The sequence below is a fragment of the Trichosurus vulpecula genome, chromosome 8 (genome assembly GCF_011100635.1).
Source record: "Trichosurus vulpecula isolate mTriVul1 chromosome 8, mTriVul1.pri, whole genome shotgun sequence".
Taxonomy (NCBI): Eukaryota; Metazoa; Chordata; class Mammalia; order Diprotodontia; family Phalangeridae; genus Trichosurus; species Trichosurus vulpecula.
The window spans coordinates 148,844,957-148,862,287 of NC_050580.1; the positions used below are offsets into that span (position 1 = coordinate 148,844,957).

Consider the following 17,331-nt stretch of genomic DNA (forward strand, 5'->3'; position numbering starts at 1 on the left):
CCCACAAACACCAAAGACAACAGAGAAGGTTAGTGGGAAAAGTTGCAGGGGACACAGTTCGAGGTTTGGCCACCTCCCCAGGGACAGCGGGGGTGGTGCAGCTACAAAACTACAGCTGCAGTTGCTACAGGCCCCAGGCCCACCTGGTGGGAGGAATTAAGTGGCAGATCAGAGCAGGAGTGCAGAGCCTGCTTAAGATTTGTGTCAGGTCGGGGATGGCAGTTCTTGGGGAAGGAGGAGTGCTGGTGTGGCAGAGCTGGCTGTATAAAAATAGCTCTGAAATCAACGGCGCATCCCTTCAAGCTTGGAACAAAGTAGTCTTTGCTCTACAAGCAGTCAAGTAAGTTCGCTGGGAACATGGCCAGGCAGCAAAAACACACTCAGATTCAGACTCAGACTTTGGAATCTTTCTTTGGTGACAAAGAAGACCAAAACATACATCCAGAAGAAGTCAACAAAGTGAAAGAGCCTACATCAAAGGCTCCAAGAAAAACATGAACTGGTCTCAGGCCATGGAAGAGCTCAAAAAGCATTTGGAAAAGCAACTTAGAGAAGTAGAGGAAAAATTGGGAAGAGAAATGAGAAAGATGTGAGAAAACCATGAAAAACAAGTCAATGACTTGCTAAAGGAGACCCAAAAAAATACTGAAAAAAATATTGAAGAAAACAACACCTTAAAAAATAGACTAACTCAAATGGTAAAAGAGCTCCAAAAAGCCAATGAGGAGAAGAATGCCTTGAAAGGCAGAATTAGCCAAATGGAAAAGGAGGTCCAAAAGACCACTGAAGAAAATACTACCTTAAAAATTAGACTGGAGCAAGAGGAAGCTAGTGACTTGATGAGAAATCAAGATATTATAAAACAGAACCAAAGGAATCAAATCAAATGGAAGACAATGTGAAATATCTCATTGGAAAAACCACTGACCTGGAAAATAGATCCAGGAGAGATAATTGAAAAATTATTGGACTTCCTGAAAGCCATCATCAAAAAAAGAGCCTAGATATCATCTTTCAAGAAATCATCAAGGAAAACTGCCCTGATTTTCTAGAGCCAGAGGGTAAAATAGAAATTGAAAGAATCCACAGATCGCCTCCTCAAAAAGATCCCAAAAAGAAAACTCCTAGGAATATTGTCGCCAAATTCCCAGAGCTCCCAGGTCAAGGACAAAATACTGCAAGCAGCCAGAAAGAAACAATTTGAGTATTGTGAAAAAAACAATCAGGATAACACAGGATCTAGCAGCTTCTACATTAAGGGATCGAAGGGGTTGGAATACCATATTCCGGAGGTCAATGGAGCTAGCACTAAAACCAAGAATCACCTACCCAGCAAAACTGGGTAGCACGCTCCAAGGCAAAATATGGACTTTCAATAAAATTGAGGACTTTCAAGCTTTCTCAGTGCAAAGACCAGAGCTGAATAGAAAATTTGACTTTCAAACACAAGAATCAAGAGAAGAATGAACAGGTAAACAAGAAAGAGAAATCATAAGGGACTTACTTGAACTGTTTTGTCTACATTCCTACATGGAAAGATGATGTATATGATTCATGAGACCTCAGTATCATAGTAGCTGAAAGGAATATGCATATATAGGTGTATGCATATATATACATATGTGTGCCTCTGTATGTATATATTTAGGTGTGTGTGTATTACATATATATATATATAGAGAGAGAGAGAGAGAGAGAGAGAGAGGGCACAGGGTGAGTTGAATATGAAGGGATGATAGCTAAAAAAAAAATCAAATTAAGGGATAAGAGAGGAATATATTGAGAGAGGGAGAAAGGGAGAGATAGAATGGGGTAAATTATCTCACATAAAAGTGGCAAGAAAAAGCAGTTCTCTAGGAAGGGAAGAGGGGGCAGGTGAGGAGGAAAGAGTAAATCTTGCTCTTATCGGATTTGACCTGAGGAGGGAATACCATACACACTCAATTGGGTATCTTACCCCACAGGAAAGAAGGAGGAAGAAGATAAAAAAGGAGGATGATAGAAGTGAGGGCAGATAGGGGGAGGAGGTAATCAAAAATAAACACTTTCGAAAAGGGACAGGGGTAAGGGAGAAAATTCAATAAAGGGGGATAAGTTAGGAAGGAGCAAAACATAGCTAATCTTTCACAACATGAGTATTGTGGAAGGGTTTTACATAATGATACGCATGTGGCCTATGTTGAATTGCTTGCTTTCTTAGGGAGGGTGGACGGGGAGGTAAGAGGAGAGAGAATTTAGAACTCAAAAGTTTTAAAAAGAGAAGTTCAAAAACAACAACAACAACAAAAAGTTTTTGCATGCAACTAGGAAATAAGATACACAGGCAGCAGGGCACAGAAATTTATCTTGCCCTACAAGAGAAGAAGGGAAAGAGGGACAGGAGGGGAGTGGGGTGACAGATAGGAGGGTTTACTGGGGAACGGGGCAACCAGAATATACACCATCTTGGAGTGGGCGGGAGGGTAGAATTGGGGAGAAAATTTGTAATTCAAACTCTTGTGAAAATCAATGCTGAAAACTAAATATATTAAAAAATTAAATATTTTTAAAAATTGCTACATTTTGTAGATACAACAATCAATTCCCAATAAATAGCCCTCACCATAGTACCTTCTCTCAAAAAAATATAAGCAGAACCATCTAACGTGGAGATTGCTATTGAAATAGCATATGGAACCTTCTGCTACTACAGTTCAACATTTCTTAACACAAAGGAAGGAAGCGTATTTTAGTATCAGTCATATGGAAAAAACATTGGCCACTCTATTTGGCCTGAATTCTGTTGTTTTCCAGAGTTGTCTTTATTCATTGCATATATTGTTCTATTAGTTCTCTGAATCAGTTCATAAAAGTCTTCCAATATTTTTCAGAATTATTCATTTTCTTATTATGTTATGTTACATTGTTATATTCCTTATACATTCACAGTACCTCCTCTTAGTGGCCTTTGTATAAGGGGGTAGGGGAAAGAAAATATTTATATAGTACTTACTATAGAACAGCAGCTAAATGGTGCATTGGGCTTGGAATCAAGGAGATTCATCTTCATGAGTTCAAATCTGACCTCAGATACTCACTAGCTGTGTGACCTTGGGCAAGTCACTTAACCCGGCTTGCCTCAGTTCTTCAACTGTAAAATGAGCCAGAGAAGGAAATGCAAACCACTATAGTATCTTTCCCAAGAAAACCTCAAAACAGGGTCACAAAGAGTAGAACACAACTGAACACAACAACACTATGTACCAGGCACTGGGCCAAACACTACAAACGTTATCTTGTTTGATGGGAGGTCTAGTGCCCTCATTCCCTCAAAAAAAAAGTCTTGTCTTATCCTTGAAGAATGTAAACACTGATTTGATCGTTTTATGTTGTTTCCCTTAAGTTACTTTTAGTTCATGATCATCTCTGACTCTTTAAGAGTAATTGAAATGCTTCTCTTTTATTGAAAATGCCATCCTTTTTCATTAGTATTTGCTATTCTCAACTTAGCAGAATATTTTATTTTAAAGGTTCAAATTGATTTTCTTTGATCTTCAGATTATATTCTAGTCTTTTCTTTCATTTTTCATGAATGAGTACTAATCTGTAGCAGTATACAAACTTTTTCTCTTGGTAGATGAATGTATTACTCCTGACTACTTGCAAAATGTGTTTGATACTGAACTCAAACTCAAAGACAGCATCTCTAAGTGAGAAGTAAATCGAACATTGCTCATCTCTAGTAGCAACGCATAGACCCTATTTTGTTTTCTGCTTCCAATATTTTGGGGGAATTTCCCTGCATGATTTGCTTAAGTATGTTCTTCAGGCCTTTTAATTCATCACATTTTTCTGGAAAAGCAACAATTTCTGAATTGTCCTGTGACACCTTTCTTCAAGGTTAGCTGCTTTTGTTTGAAGAGACGACTGATGTTCTCACATGTTCAGATATTGTTATGAGAGGCTATCTCACATCAAAGTAGTTCTGAGTTCCAAATCTATTCATCTTTTTTTTTTTTAAAGAAAATTTCAGCAAAAGCCACCAGGCTGAGCCAAAGCAGCACAAGATGGCAGACTTCAATGATCAGGTGCTGGATGAGGAGGTACAGATAGCTGCCAACTCCATCACTCATGCTCCCCCAGGAAAATTCTTATGGAAAGACCCCCCCCAACCTAAGGACATAGATAGAGCTCTGAAGTCATGGAAGGAATCTTGTGACAGTGCATTAAAGGGCCTATGTGAAAGATCAATATTCCAAAAGCTTCTATACAGTTTATGCTAAAATTACCGATAAGCAAAAGATTGTCACTGTCTCTATTGAGAGCCACAAGTTTCAGCCTTAAAAACTTCTGGAATGGTCATTAGAGATAAGAGTGGAAGTTTATCAACTCATCACCTAAGACTCAACGTGACTGGAGTGCTAAAGATTCAGGTCCATTACAATGAAGATGGCAAGGTTCAGTTGGTTAGTCATAAAGAAGTCTAGGATTCAGTGTTACTGTTACTGATAATGTACAAATCATAGAACATGCTGAAAATGAGTATCAGACCATGATTAGCGAGAACTATCAAACAATGTTAGATACCACATTCAAGGCTTTGCACAGTTGCACACCAAATTTTCAAGCTAAAACTTATAAAATGAAGACGCCCACAGAATAACAGGCATATTGTGCTTTAATGTTTTGTGGCAGGTTACTAGAGTTTGTGCTGTAAGTGTATGAATCAGACAAGTGCATAAATCACAAATTAAAACACATGTGGCCCTCTAGTTTCTCAAGGGCAGCCCTTTGACTGAATCCAAACTCCACAGAACAAATCCTATTTCTTAATGTACTTAAAGGGAACAGTGGCAATTCACTGTAAACAGTTTGTAAAACTTGTTTGACCTTCACTTCTGCCTGCCAAAATCTTGAGTTAGACTGTGATGCAGCAGCCCTTCCAAAGAGGGTGAGTGTGTGGTATGTGTTCCATAGCTCTTGAAACACAGAGACACTACAGATTTCCCATAGCCAGTATCAGAACTACGTATAATGAATTCATTTTACATTAATTACACTTACGTGACCAGACCTTAACATGAGATCCTTTTTTTTTTTTAAACCAAGTGGATGGTGAAGAGAAGCCAGGAAGTTGCCTGAGCTCTCCCCAGTTTCCCTTGGAAACAACATTAAATTCAGCCTCTAAGTGGATTCTGGAGTGACAGAACCCACAAAAAGAGAGAATGGAACAAATTTCCAGCTTCAGATAACGCAGAAGGACTTCAGAAAAGGTGCATCTCACTTGGAAAGGCGAAGGCAGCCCAGTACAGACTGTGTCTGGGCAAGCCAGCAGGAGGCTCTTAGCCACAGTGGAGATCAGCAACTAACACCTATTGGTCCTGGCTCAGCAGGCCAGCTGTGAGGCCTCCAGCCTTGAACCCAGAGCACAACAGGCATGACTAAGCCAAGACACCCTGGCACATTGGGCAAGCTGCAAACACCTGAGGCTCCAGCATGGAAAGTCAGTGACCAGGCCCCAGGGCCCAAGCAGAAAAAGCTTGGGATAGTGCTCCCTGTGTCCCAGAAGCAGAACTCAACTTTAAAAGTCAAGAAATGGGCTAAAAATAGTAAGAAACAGAAAAGAGCCCTGACCATAGAAAACTACTATGGTGACAGGGAAGATCAAAACACAACCTCAGAAGAGGACAACAATGTCAAATAACCTCAAAGAGGAATATGAATTGTCCTCAAGCCTAAAAAGTGCCCTTAGAAGACCTCAAAAAGAATTTCAAACATCAAGTAAGAACGGTAGAAGAAAAATTGGGAAATGAGAGTGTAACGGCAAGCAAAGTGGGATTTTTCGCTATTTTTCTGTTTCATTCAGTTTCCCAGCCTCAGTCTTACATGGCTCTGTGCTGAGCCAATCAGACATGTGCAAGTGGGCTCTAGCCAATCAGATGCTGAGTAGAACTGTGTATATAAAGAGAGCCAGCATTGAAGGGGTGAGCCAGCTTTGAGAGGAGAATGCGGAGAGGAGACCTCTGATGGCAGAGACTTGCTGAAGGAGCCTCTCAACTTTGAAAGCAGAGAGCTATAGGGCAGGGAAACCTGCCCATGGGAAGGAGGCTTAGCTTAAGTCCCTATCGAGAGCTGTAAAAGTGAATTAAGTTGTTATCACAGAGCCTCTGGACTTTGAAGGTGGATTGAGATGAGAGTGCTGGTGGTGTGTGTCAGCATGGTTGTTGCCCTATTGAGCTTTGTTTTCCTAGAGGCAGAAGCTACAGGCAGGAGCCCCTGGAGCCTGCTGAAGGGCAGGAGCAGGAAGAGCTTGGAGTGGAGCCATTCCTGCGAGCTGAGACATGGAGCAGGAGTAAAGAACTGTCTACACTGTGAATCCAGGTGAGAGTCGGAGCGGTCAGCCCACAGAGGAAGAGCCAAGGGATCTGGAAGTTCACTTCGAGTTAAGAAGAAAGAGGACTTTACCTGGACACTTGCTGATTAAGGAGATTGTTCTGACTATGACCTAAGGACGGACGGTATGTATTTTCTGCTACCCCTTAAGGATGTGTTGTGCTGGGGAAGACCCTAGCCTGGGACACCCTGATTGTGTAAACAAATATTTTGGGGAATGCTACTGAATGTAATGATATATGCTGTGCCATATGACAAACTGAGTGTTATGAGGTGTGTGTATATATATATGTATATATAGAATGATATGTTTTGCTTAAGGATGTTGCTATGAATGTAATGCTTTACTTTATTGAACAATATTTAGTTCTGAATAGACAGTTCATTATACTATGCGATTAGACCCTTAAAATTATTCACAGCAGCAGTCCTCAGGTGTGCTGCCGTGACTGGCACTACAGAGAGTTACACAGAAGAATTACAAAAAAAGTTAATACCTTGGAAAAGGAAGCACAAAAACTGACTGAACAAGTCCCTAAAAAACAGAATTGGCCAAATGGGAAAAAAAATCCACTGAAGAAAACAACTTCTTTAAAAGTGGAATTGGTCAAATGGAAAAGGAGGTACAAAAGCTAACTGAAGAAAATAATTCCTTAAAAATTAGAATTAGGCAAGTGAACTAACAACTCCATGATACATCAATTATCGGTCAAAGCCAAAGTAATGAAAAAATAGAAGAAAATGTAAAATACCTCATGGGAAAAACAACTGACCTGGAAAATAGAGCTGGGAGAGAAAATTTAAGAATTATTGGACTGCGTGAATGCCATGATCAAAAAAAGACCTTGGACAGGATCTTTCAAGAAACTGTCACGGTTAAACTGTCCTGATATACTAGAACTAGGCAGTAAAATAGAAATTGAAAAAAATCCATCCATCACCTCCTGAAAGGGATACCAAAATGAAAACTCCTAGGAATATTGAAGCAAAATTCCATAATTATGTGGTCAAGGAGAAAATACTGCAAGCAGCCAGAAAGAAACAATTCAAATGTTAAGGAGCCACAATCAGGATTACACAGGACTTAGCAGCTTCCACAACATTAAAGGATCAGATGACTTGGAATATGATATTCCAGAAATCAGAGGGCTTGGATTACAACCAAAATCAACTATTCAGAGAAACTGAGCATAATCTTTCAGGGGAAAAGATAGGCATTCCATGAAATAGGGAACTTTCAAACTTTCCTGATGAAAATATCAGAGCTGAACAGAAAATCTGTTCTTCAAATACAAAACTTAAGAGAAGCATAAAAAGGTAAACAGGAAAGGGGGGAAAAAGATATTATTTAACAAGGTTAAACTGGGGTAGCTAAGTGTCAAAGTGGACAGAACACCTGCCCTAGAATCAGGAGGGCAGGAGTTCAAATCTGATCTCAGACATTTTACTCATATTAGCTGTGTGACCCTGGGCAAGTCACTTAACCCCAATTGTCTTACGCTCTGCGCCCCTCCCCCCCAAAAAGAGAAAGATTAAACTGTTAGCATCCCTACATGGGAAAACGATACTTGTAACTATATTAGGGCAGTTAGAAGGAGTATACTTAGAGAGTGTAGATGTAAGCTGACTTTGATGTAAGGAAATCTTTAAAAAAAATTAAGGGATTTAAAAAAGGATTGTACTGGGAGAAGAGGAAAGGGGGAGGCAGAATAGTGTAAATTACATCACATGAAGAGGTTCAAAAGATCTGTAACAGTAGAGGAAAAGAAGAGAAGGGGCGAGCATTGTTTGAACCTTACTCTGATCAGATTTGGCTTAAAGAGGGAATAACATACATACTCAGTTGGATATAGAAATTTATCTTACTGATTGAAGGGAGGGCAGATTGAGAGAGGTGGTGGTCAGAAGCAAAAGACTGGTGAGGAGGGACGGAGAGAGAAAAGTATAAACAGGGAAGAAAAAAGGATGGAAGGAAATACACAGTAATCATAACTGTGAATGTGAACGGAATGAACTATCCCATAAAACAGAAGCAGATAGCAGAGTGGATTAAAAACCAGAATCCTACAATATGCTGTTCATAAGAAACACATCTGAAACAGAGAGATACACACATAATAAAGGTAAAAGGCTGGAGCAGATTATATTATGCTTTAGGTGAAGTAAAAAAAAAAGGTGGAGGCAGCAATCCTGATCTCAAACAAAAGCAAAATTAGATCTAATTATCTTTGATAACAGAGGAAATTACATCTTGCTAAAAGATACCACAGACAAAGAAGTAATATCAATAATAAACATATATGCACCAAGTGGCATAGCATCCAAATACTTAGAGGAGAAGGTGAGTTACACGAAGAAACAGACAGCAAAACTATACTAGTGGGGACCTCAACCTCCCCCTCTAAGAACTAGATAAATTTCACCACAAAATAAACAAGAAAGAAGTTAAGGAGGTTAATAGAATTTGAGAAAAGTAAGATATTATAGACCTATGGAGAAAACTGAATGGGGATAGAAAGAAATATAACTTTTTTTCAGCAGTACATGGCACCTATACAAAATCTGACCAGATATTAGGGCATAAAAAACTCAAAATCAAATGCAAAAAGGTGGAAATGTTAAATGCATCCTTTTCAGATCATGATGCAATAAAAATTACATGTATTAAAAGGTCATGGAAAGATAGGCTAAAAACTAATTGGAAACTAAATAATCTAATCCTAAAGAATGAGTAGGGAACACTAATGAATTGTTGGTGGAGTTATGAACTGATAGAACCATTTTGAAAAGCAATTTGGACTAGCAAAGGGCTATAAAAATGTGCATACTTTTTGACCCAGCAATGCAAACAGAGCAGTTAGAACTGAGGGAGAGAACAGATGCAGGTAAGCTAGGTGTGCTGTGAGTATGTTTGTGGGAAGGCCCCAGCAAGGGGGGCAGAAGGTCATGGGATGGAGTGGTTCTCTGCTGTGATACTGTGTATTGAATTCTTTGCTGTTATGATAGATTGGGCTTATTGGTTTTGGGATCTGGTTCTCTGGTGTCTGAATAAATAGTTTACTTCCTCTACCTTCTATATGGAGAGTCTGATATTTTGTGATACAGAACCACATAGGCATATTGACAATTATCATCTATATTGTGACTACTGCCTTGCTAATACAATCATACAAATGAGAAAAGGACCCACATTTACAAAAACATTTATAGCAGCTCCTTTTGTGTTGGCAAAAAATTGGAAATTGAGGGGATGCCCATCACTTGGGGAATGGCTGAACAAGCTACAGTATATGAATGTAATGGAATACTACTGTGCTATAAGAAATGATGAGCAGGCACACTTCAGAAAAACCTGGACTTATATGAAATGATGCTATGTGAGGGGAGCAGAACCAGGAGATCATTGTACACAGTTACAGCCACACTGTGCAATGACTAACTTTGATACACTTGGCTCTTCTCAGTAATGCAAGGTTTTAAAACAACTCCAAAAGACTCATGATGGAAAATGCTATCCAATCCAGAGAAAGAATTATCCATTTTGCATTTCATAATGTTCTCTATCTCTTGTTCGGTTATAAATTCGTACCTTCTCCATAGATCTGACAGTTAAACTATTCCTTGTTCTCCTAATTTGCTTATGGTATCACCCTTTATGTCTAATTCATGTATCCATTTTGGCCTTGTTTTGTATAGGGTGTAAGATGTTGATCTATACCTAATGCCTAAGAGTCTGAATGCAGATTGAAGCATATTATATGTTTTTTTGTTTTGTTTCATTTCTTCTTTCTCACAGTTCATTACATTGGTTATAATTCTTCTTTGCAACATGACTAATGGGAAAATATGCTTAATATGAATGTATATGTAGAGCCTATATTGAATTGCATGCCATCTTGGGGAGGGGAGGAAAGACAGGAGGGATTTGGAACTCAAAAGCTTGTGGAACTGATTATTGCAAAACTAAAAATAAATTTAAAAAATTTTTTTTAAAATAAGAATGAGTAGGTCAAACAACAAATCATAAAAACAATCAATGATTTCATCAAAGAGAGTGACAATAATGAGAAAATATACCCAAACTTATGGAATGCAGCCAAAGCAATTCTTAGGGGAAATTTTATATCTCTAAATACTTACATGAATAAAATAGAGAAAGAGACCAATGAATTGGGCATGCTAGGAAAAAGCTAGAAAAAAAATTTAAATCCCCAATTAAATACCAAAGTTGAAATTCTGAATACCAAAGGAGAGATTAATAAAACTGAAATTAAGAAAACTACTGAACTAAAAACTAAGAGCTGGCTATGTGGGGGGAAAACAATAAAATAGATATTAATCTGATTTTAAAAAAGAAAGAAAAACAAATTACTAGTATCAAAAATGAAAAGAATGAATTGACCACCAATGAAGAAATTAAAGCAATAGTTAGGAGCTATTTTGCCCAACTGTATGCCAATAAATCTGACAATCTAAGTGAATATTTAGGAAAATATAAATTGCCCAGATTAACAGAAGAGGAAATAAAATACTTAACCCCATTTTAGAAAAAGAAAATAAAACAAGCCATCAATGAATTCCCTAAGAAAAACTCTCCACAGCTAGATGGATTTATAAGTGAATTCTACCAAACATTTAAAAAACAATTAATTCCAATACATATTTGGAAAAAGAAGCAAAGAAGGAGTCCTATCAAATTCCTTTTGTGACAAAAACATGGTGCTGACACCTAAACCAAGAAGAACCAAAACAGAGAAAGAAAATTATAGACCAATGTCCCTAATGCATACTGATACAAAAATTTTAAATAAAATATTAGCAAAGAGATTACACCAATATATCGCCAGGATAATACACTATATGACCAGATAGGATTTATACCAGGAAAAACTATCAGCATAATTGACCATATTAATAGCAAAATAACAGAAATCATATTACCTCAATAGAAGCACAAAAATACATTACCAATTCCTAGACACTAGAGAGCATGGGAATAAATGGAGTTTTCCTTAGAATAATAAGTAGTATCTATCTATAACCATCAGCAAGCATTATATGCAATAGGAATAAGCTAGAAGACTTTCCAATAAGATCAGGGGTGAAACAAGGATGACCATTATCAGCACTATTATTCAATATTAAACAAAAAAAGTTAGCCTTAGCAATAAGAGAATAAAAAGAAATAGAAGTAATTAGAATAGACAATGAGGAAACAAAACTATCACTCTTTGCAGATGATATAATGGTATACTTACAGAACCCTAGAGAATCAACTAAAAAACTACTTGAAAAAAGTAACAACTTTAGCAGTCTCAGGATATAAAATAAACCCACATAAATCATCAACATTTCTATATATTACCAAAAAAGCCCAATAGGAAGAGATAGAAAGAGAAATTCCATTTAAATAATGGTAGACAACACAAAATATCTAGGAGTTTACATGCCAAGGCAAACCCAGGAACTATTGTATTTCCCCATATATAAGCTGCACCCTTTTTCGAAAAATTTAGGGTCTAAAAACTGGGTGCGTCTTATATAGTGGTTGTATATTTTTTTACTTGCATTTCCTGCTTTTCCACGCTTGTTTTTGCGCTCATTGTTGTAGATTTCTTTACTTGCATTTCCCGCTTTTTCACACTTGTTGTCTTTGAGCTCATTGTTTCAAATTTGTTACCAGTATATTGGGTTATGTTTTGCCACGTTCTGCCCAGAAATGGCTCAGAAAAGATTTTTGTCCAGTGCTGAATTCAAGTTAAAAGTGATCTATTTTACAAAAGTGATTGGAAATCGTGCTCCCAAATGAAGTTTGGTCCTCCTCCAACTGAGAAAACAATTCAAGACTAGCTATGGGAAGAAGAAACCCTACTGAAAACGCCATGGCAGAAGAAGGCCACGAGAGGCAAGTCAGCAAAATGGCCTGCTTTAGAGAGGGAACTGAAGATATGGATTGAGGAGCAAAGAGCAATTGGAATTCCTGTGTCCACAAAGATGGTTCAGAATGAGGCAAGAAGAATTGCTGATGAAGAAGTTACTGATTTCAAAGGCAGACACAATTGGTGCTTCAGGTCATGAAAGGGAATGGACTAAGCATGCGTACACGTACCAGACTTGCCCAAAAGATGCCTGAAAGCTATGAGCAGATGAATAAAACTTGAGTTCAATAGCTTTATATAATACATTTTTTTTCAAATTTCAGGCCCCAAAATTAAGGTGCGTCTTACACGTGGGGAAATACGGTATGTGACCAAATTACAAAACACTTTTCACACAAATAAAGTCAGATGTAATAATCAGAAAAATATCAATTGCTCATGGGCAGGCCAAGCTAATATAATAAAACTGACAACTCTACCTAAATTGTTCAGTGCCACACCAATCAAACTACCAAAAATTTATTTTGTAGAGCTCAAAAAAATAACAAAATACATCTGGAAGAACAAAAGGTCAAGAATATCAAAGGAACTGGGGGGGGGGGGGGAGGAATGCAAAGGAGAGATGTACCACAACTAAAACTTTATTATAAATCATCAATCATCAAAACTACTTAGTATTGGCTAAGAAACAGTGTGGTAGATCAGTTGAATAGATCAGGTACACATGACAAGTAAATGGCTATAGTAAACTACTGTTTGATAAACCCAAAGACTCCAACTTCTGGGATAAGAACTCACACTGCTAGGAAAACTGGAAAATATATGGCAGAAATTAGGCACAGATCAACATCTTACACCTTATACAAAATAAGGCCAAAATGTGTACATGAATTACACATAAAGGGTGATGCCATAAGCAAATCAGGAGAGCAAGGAATAGTTTAACTGTCAGATCTATGGAGAAGGTAAGAATTTATAAGCAAACAAGAGATAGAAAACATTATGAAATGAAAAATGGGTAATTTTGATTACATTAAATTAAAAAGATTTTGCACAAATAAAACCAATGCAACCAAGATTAGAAGGACAGCAGATCTCATCGGATTTGACCTGAGGAAGGAATAACATACACACTCAATTGGGTATCTTACCCCACAGGAAAGGAGGACATTGATTAAAAAAGGGGGGGGGGGGGATTATAGAAGGGAGGGCAGATAGGGGGAGGAGGTAATCAAAAGCAAACACTTTAAAAAAGGAACAGAGTCAAGGGAGAAAACTGAATAAAGGGGGATAGGATAGGAAGGAGCAAAATATAATTAGTCTTTCACTACATGAATATTGTGGAAGGGTTTTACATAATGATACACATGTGGCCTATGTTGAATTGCTTGCCTTCTTAGGGAGGGCGGGTGGGGAGGGAAGAGGGGAGAGAATTTGGAACTCAAAGTTTTAAAAACAGATGTTCAAAAAAAAAAGTTGTTGCATGCAACTAGGAAGTAAGATACACAGGCAATGGGGCATAGAAATTTATCTTGCCCTACAAGAAAGTAAGGGAAAAGGGGATGGGAGGGGAGTGGAGTGACAGAAGGGAGGGCTGACTGGGGAATGGGGCAACCAGAATATATGCCATCTTGGAGTGGGGGTGGAGGGGAGAAATGGGGAGAAATGGGGAGAAAATCTGTAATTCAAACTTGTGAAAATCAAAGCTGAAAACTAAAAAATTAACTAAATTAAATAAATAAAACTGGAAAATTAAAAAAAAATCCCATGGACAGTATGGTCCAGGAGGTCAAGAAGAGTCAGACATGACTGTATAACAACATAAGATACGTTCCTCTGTTGGAGTAGGGGCAGGGAAAATGTGTGTTTGTATACAACAATACAGCAATCTTCAATGGCCTAGATTTGGATTGTCATTAAATAATTCAGTCACTCCGAAAAAAAAAAAAAGGACAGCAGAAAGTTGGGAAGTAATTTTTATAGCCAATGTTTCTGAAAAGGCTTCATTTCTCAAACATATAGAGAACCCAGTCAAATTTATAAGAAGATACATCATTATCCAATTGATATGTGGTCAAAGGATATCAACAGGCAGTTTTCAGATGAAGAAATTAAAAGAAAAATGATAAATGCTGGAGAAGATAATGCATCGTTGTTGGAGTTGTGAACCGATCCAACCATTCTGAAGAGCAATTTGCAACTATACCCAAAGGGCTATAAAACTGTGCATACTCTTTGATCCAGCAATATCATCACTAGGTCTGTATCCCAAAGAGATCACAAAAAAGGGGGAAAGACCCACATGTACAAAAATACTTGTAGGAGCTCTTTCTGTGGTGGCAAAGAATTAGAAATTGAGGGGATGCCCATCAATTGAAGAATGACTGAACAAGTTGTGGTATACGAATGTAACGGAATACTATTGTTCTATAAGAAATGATAAGGAGGTGGATTTCAGAAAAACCTGGAATGACCTACACGAACTGATGCTGAATGAAGTAAGCAGAACCAGGCGAACATTGTATACAGTAACAGTAACATTGTGCAATCAGCCAATGATAGACTTAGCTCTTCTCAGCAATACAATGATCCAAAGATTTATGATGGAAAATACTATCCACATCCAGACAAAGAAGTATGAGTCTGAATGCAGATTGAAGCTTACTGTTTTCACTGTTTCTTTGGCTACTTGTTTGTTAAATCTTGGCAAAGACACCCTATGGAACTTGATTCATTAATCACATTAATGAGTAGAAAAGATGTGAAAATCAGATAACTCTTAAGTATACCACCACACTCAGCTTTTCATGGTTCAGTTTCATTATTTTAAGTGAATTCCTAGAATAAATAATGTAACCATTCCCAAATATAAGTTACTTAAAAGCAACTACACATTCCAAAGTAATTTTTAAAAATACCCAGGGTCAGCTAGGTGGCGCAGTGAGTAGACAGGCCTGCAGTCAGGAGGACCTGAGTTCAAATGTGGTCTCAGACACTTGACACACTTACTAGCTGTGTGACCTTGGGCAAGTCACTTAACCCCAATTGCCTTGCCTTGCCTCCTCCAAAAAAAACCCACCACCAACAACAACAAAATACCTATTTCTCAAACTCCTGTATTGGATCCATTTAAAAATAAAATTATTGTTCTTTTAAAAAAAAGACTATTCTTTTAAGCATTAGCATCAATGATTTTAACAGGGATAAAGACAAGTTAAGGAATGGACCTGTGATTTCACAGGGACAAAGACCTCCCAGATGAAGAAATTACTTGTAAGAAAAGCCAGTTGGCAACTTCTCTGCAACTAATAACCTTAGAGAATTGCCTAGACCACTGAGAGATTAAGTGATTTGACTATGGTCACATAGCCAGTATGTTTAAGAGAAAAGAATTTAACCCACGTTTTCTTAGCATCCAGGCCAGCTCTCTAAATGACAGACACTGCCTCTCTGGCTTTAATAACCAGTACCCTAGGTCTAACTGTGAAAGTACTCCCAGGCTCTACTCTCCCAAGGCCTTCTCTTTTCTTTCTATGCTTTCTCCTTTGGTGACCTCATGGGATTAATCATCCACATGAGGAAAACTTCCAGATCTATATTATCTAGCCCTACTCTCCCATAACTTCCAAATCTTCATTATCCAACCCCATTCTCCTCTCCTGAGTTTTAGTGCCCCATCACCAACTGTCTATAATATATTTTGAACGGGATATCCAGTAGACACCACAACTGCAACATGTCCAAAACAGAATTCATGCTGTTTTCACCAAAACCATTGCTATTCCCAACCCTTTGATTTCTATTGAGGACACCACCACCCTTCTAGTGACCAAAGTTCAAAAACTCAAAGTCATCCTTCACTTCTCACTCTCCTTCATCCCGTATATGTATCCAACAAGTTGTCAAGAGTGGTAGGTTGCATCTCTGAAATCTCACATCTACCCTCTTTCATTCACTCACAAGATAGCCTCACTAATTCAGGCCCTCATCACATTATACTTTCACTACTAAAGTACCTCCCAAATTGTCTCTTTGTAAAAGAGATATTCCTAAAGCAAAGGCAGAATATGTCACTCTCCTACTTAACAAACTGTAGTGACTCCTTATTACGTCTAGGAACAAATACAAACTCTTCTTTGGCATTTAAAATCATTCCCATTACCAGGCTCTTTCTTTGCAAAGGTTGACCCTACACCTGGAATACACTCTCTCCTCTAAGAATCCCTACCTTCCTTCAAAGATTAGCTCAAAAACCAGCTCTTTTAGGGGACCTTTCCTGAAATCTTCTAGCTGGTAGCATCTCACCCCCAAAATTACCCTGGATTGGTTTTGTGCATACACACACACACATTGTATCCCCTGACAGAATGGTAAGCGCCTTTGGGGAAAAAAAAATGTTCTATTTTTGTCTTTGTGTCCCCAGAACCTAAAACAGGGTCTGGCTCACAGAAAGTGCTTAATAAGTGTTTATTGATTAATTAGAAATGGAATTTAAATAACTTTTCATCACCACTCTTAAGCCACTACTATAAAACAGAAAGCAAGTGTCACTGTGGATCAGGCTAGGTGAGGTAAAGTTTGCTGCAACTGAGAGTTAGCATTCTATTTTTTTGAAAAAATCAAAACTACATTTTGAAAGGACATTCTTGACCATATCCAAGTTCTTCATAAAGGTAGTTGCCTAGTTATATTCCAACTTCTCTGTTTCCAATTGCTAGAAACTGCCCGAATTTCCATTAATTTTCTAGTTTTAACGAGCAGAAATGAATAGACTCAAGATACATTTTAGAAATATCACCCCAATCCTATTGAAAGATAAACATGTGACGCCCAAAGAGATGAACAATAGGAAGAAAGTTTCCAAATATAAAAGAATATTCTTCTCATTTTTTTGTGGTAGCAAAAAATGCAAATGAAGCAAATGTCCATTGTTTGGGTAATGGCTTAACAAATTATGGAGGTAAATATAATGAAATACTATATTGTAAGAAGTGACAAAGATGAATAATTCAGAGAAATGTAGGAAGACTTGTATGAACTGATCCAGAACTAAGAGTAAAGACCCAAAAGAATATACATA

General features: G+C 37.8%; 1 protein-coding gene and 1 pseudogene across 4 annotated transcripts in view; one reads left to right on the forward strand and one right to left on the reverse strand.

Moving 5' to 3' along the window:
* CSNK1G1 (casein kinase 1 gamma 1) overlaps positions 1–17,331 on the reverse strand; it is a 261,324-nt gene that overhangs the window by 142,897 nt on the left and 101,096 nt on the right. The gene's annotated exons all lie outside the window — the stretch shown is intronic.
* LOC118829641 lies at positions 4,047–4,642 on the forward strand (annotated as a pseudogene).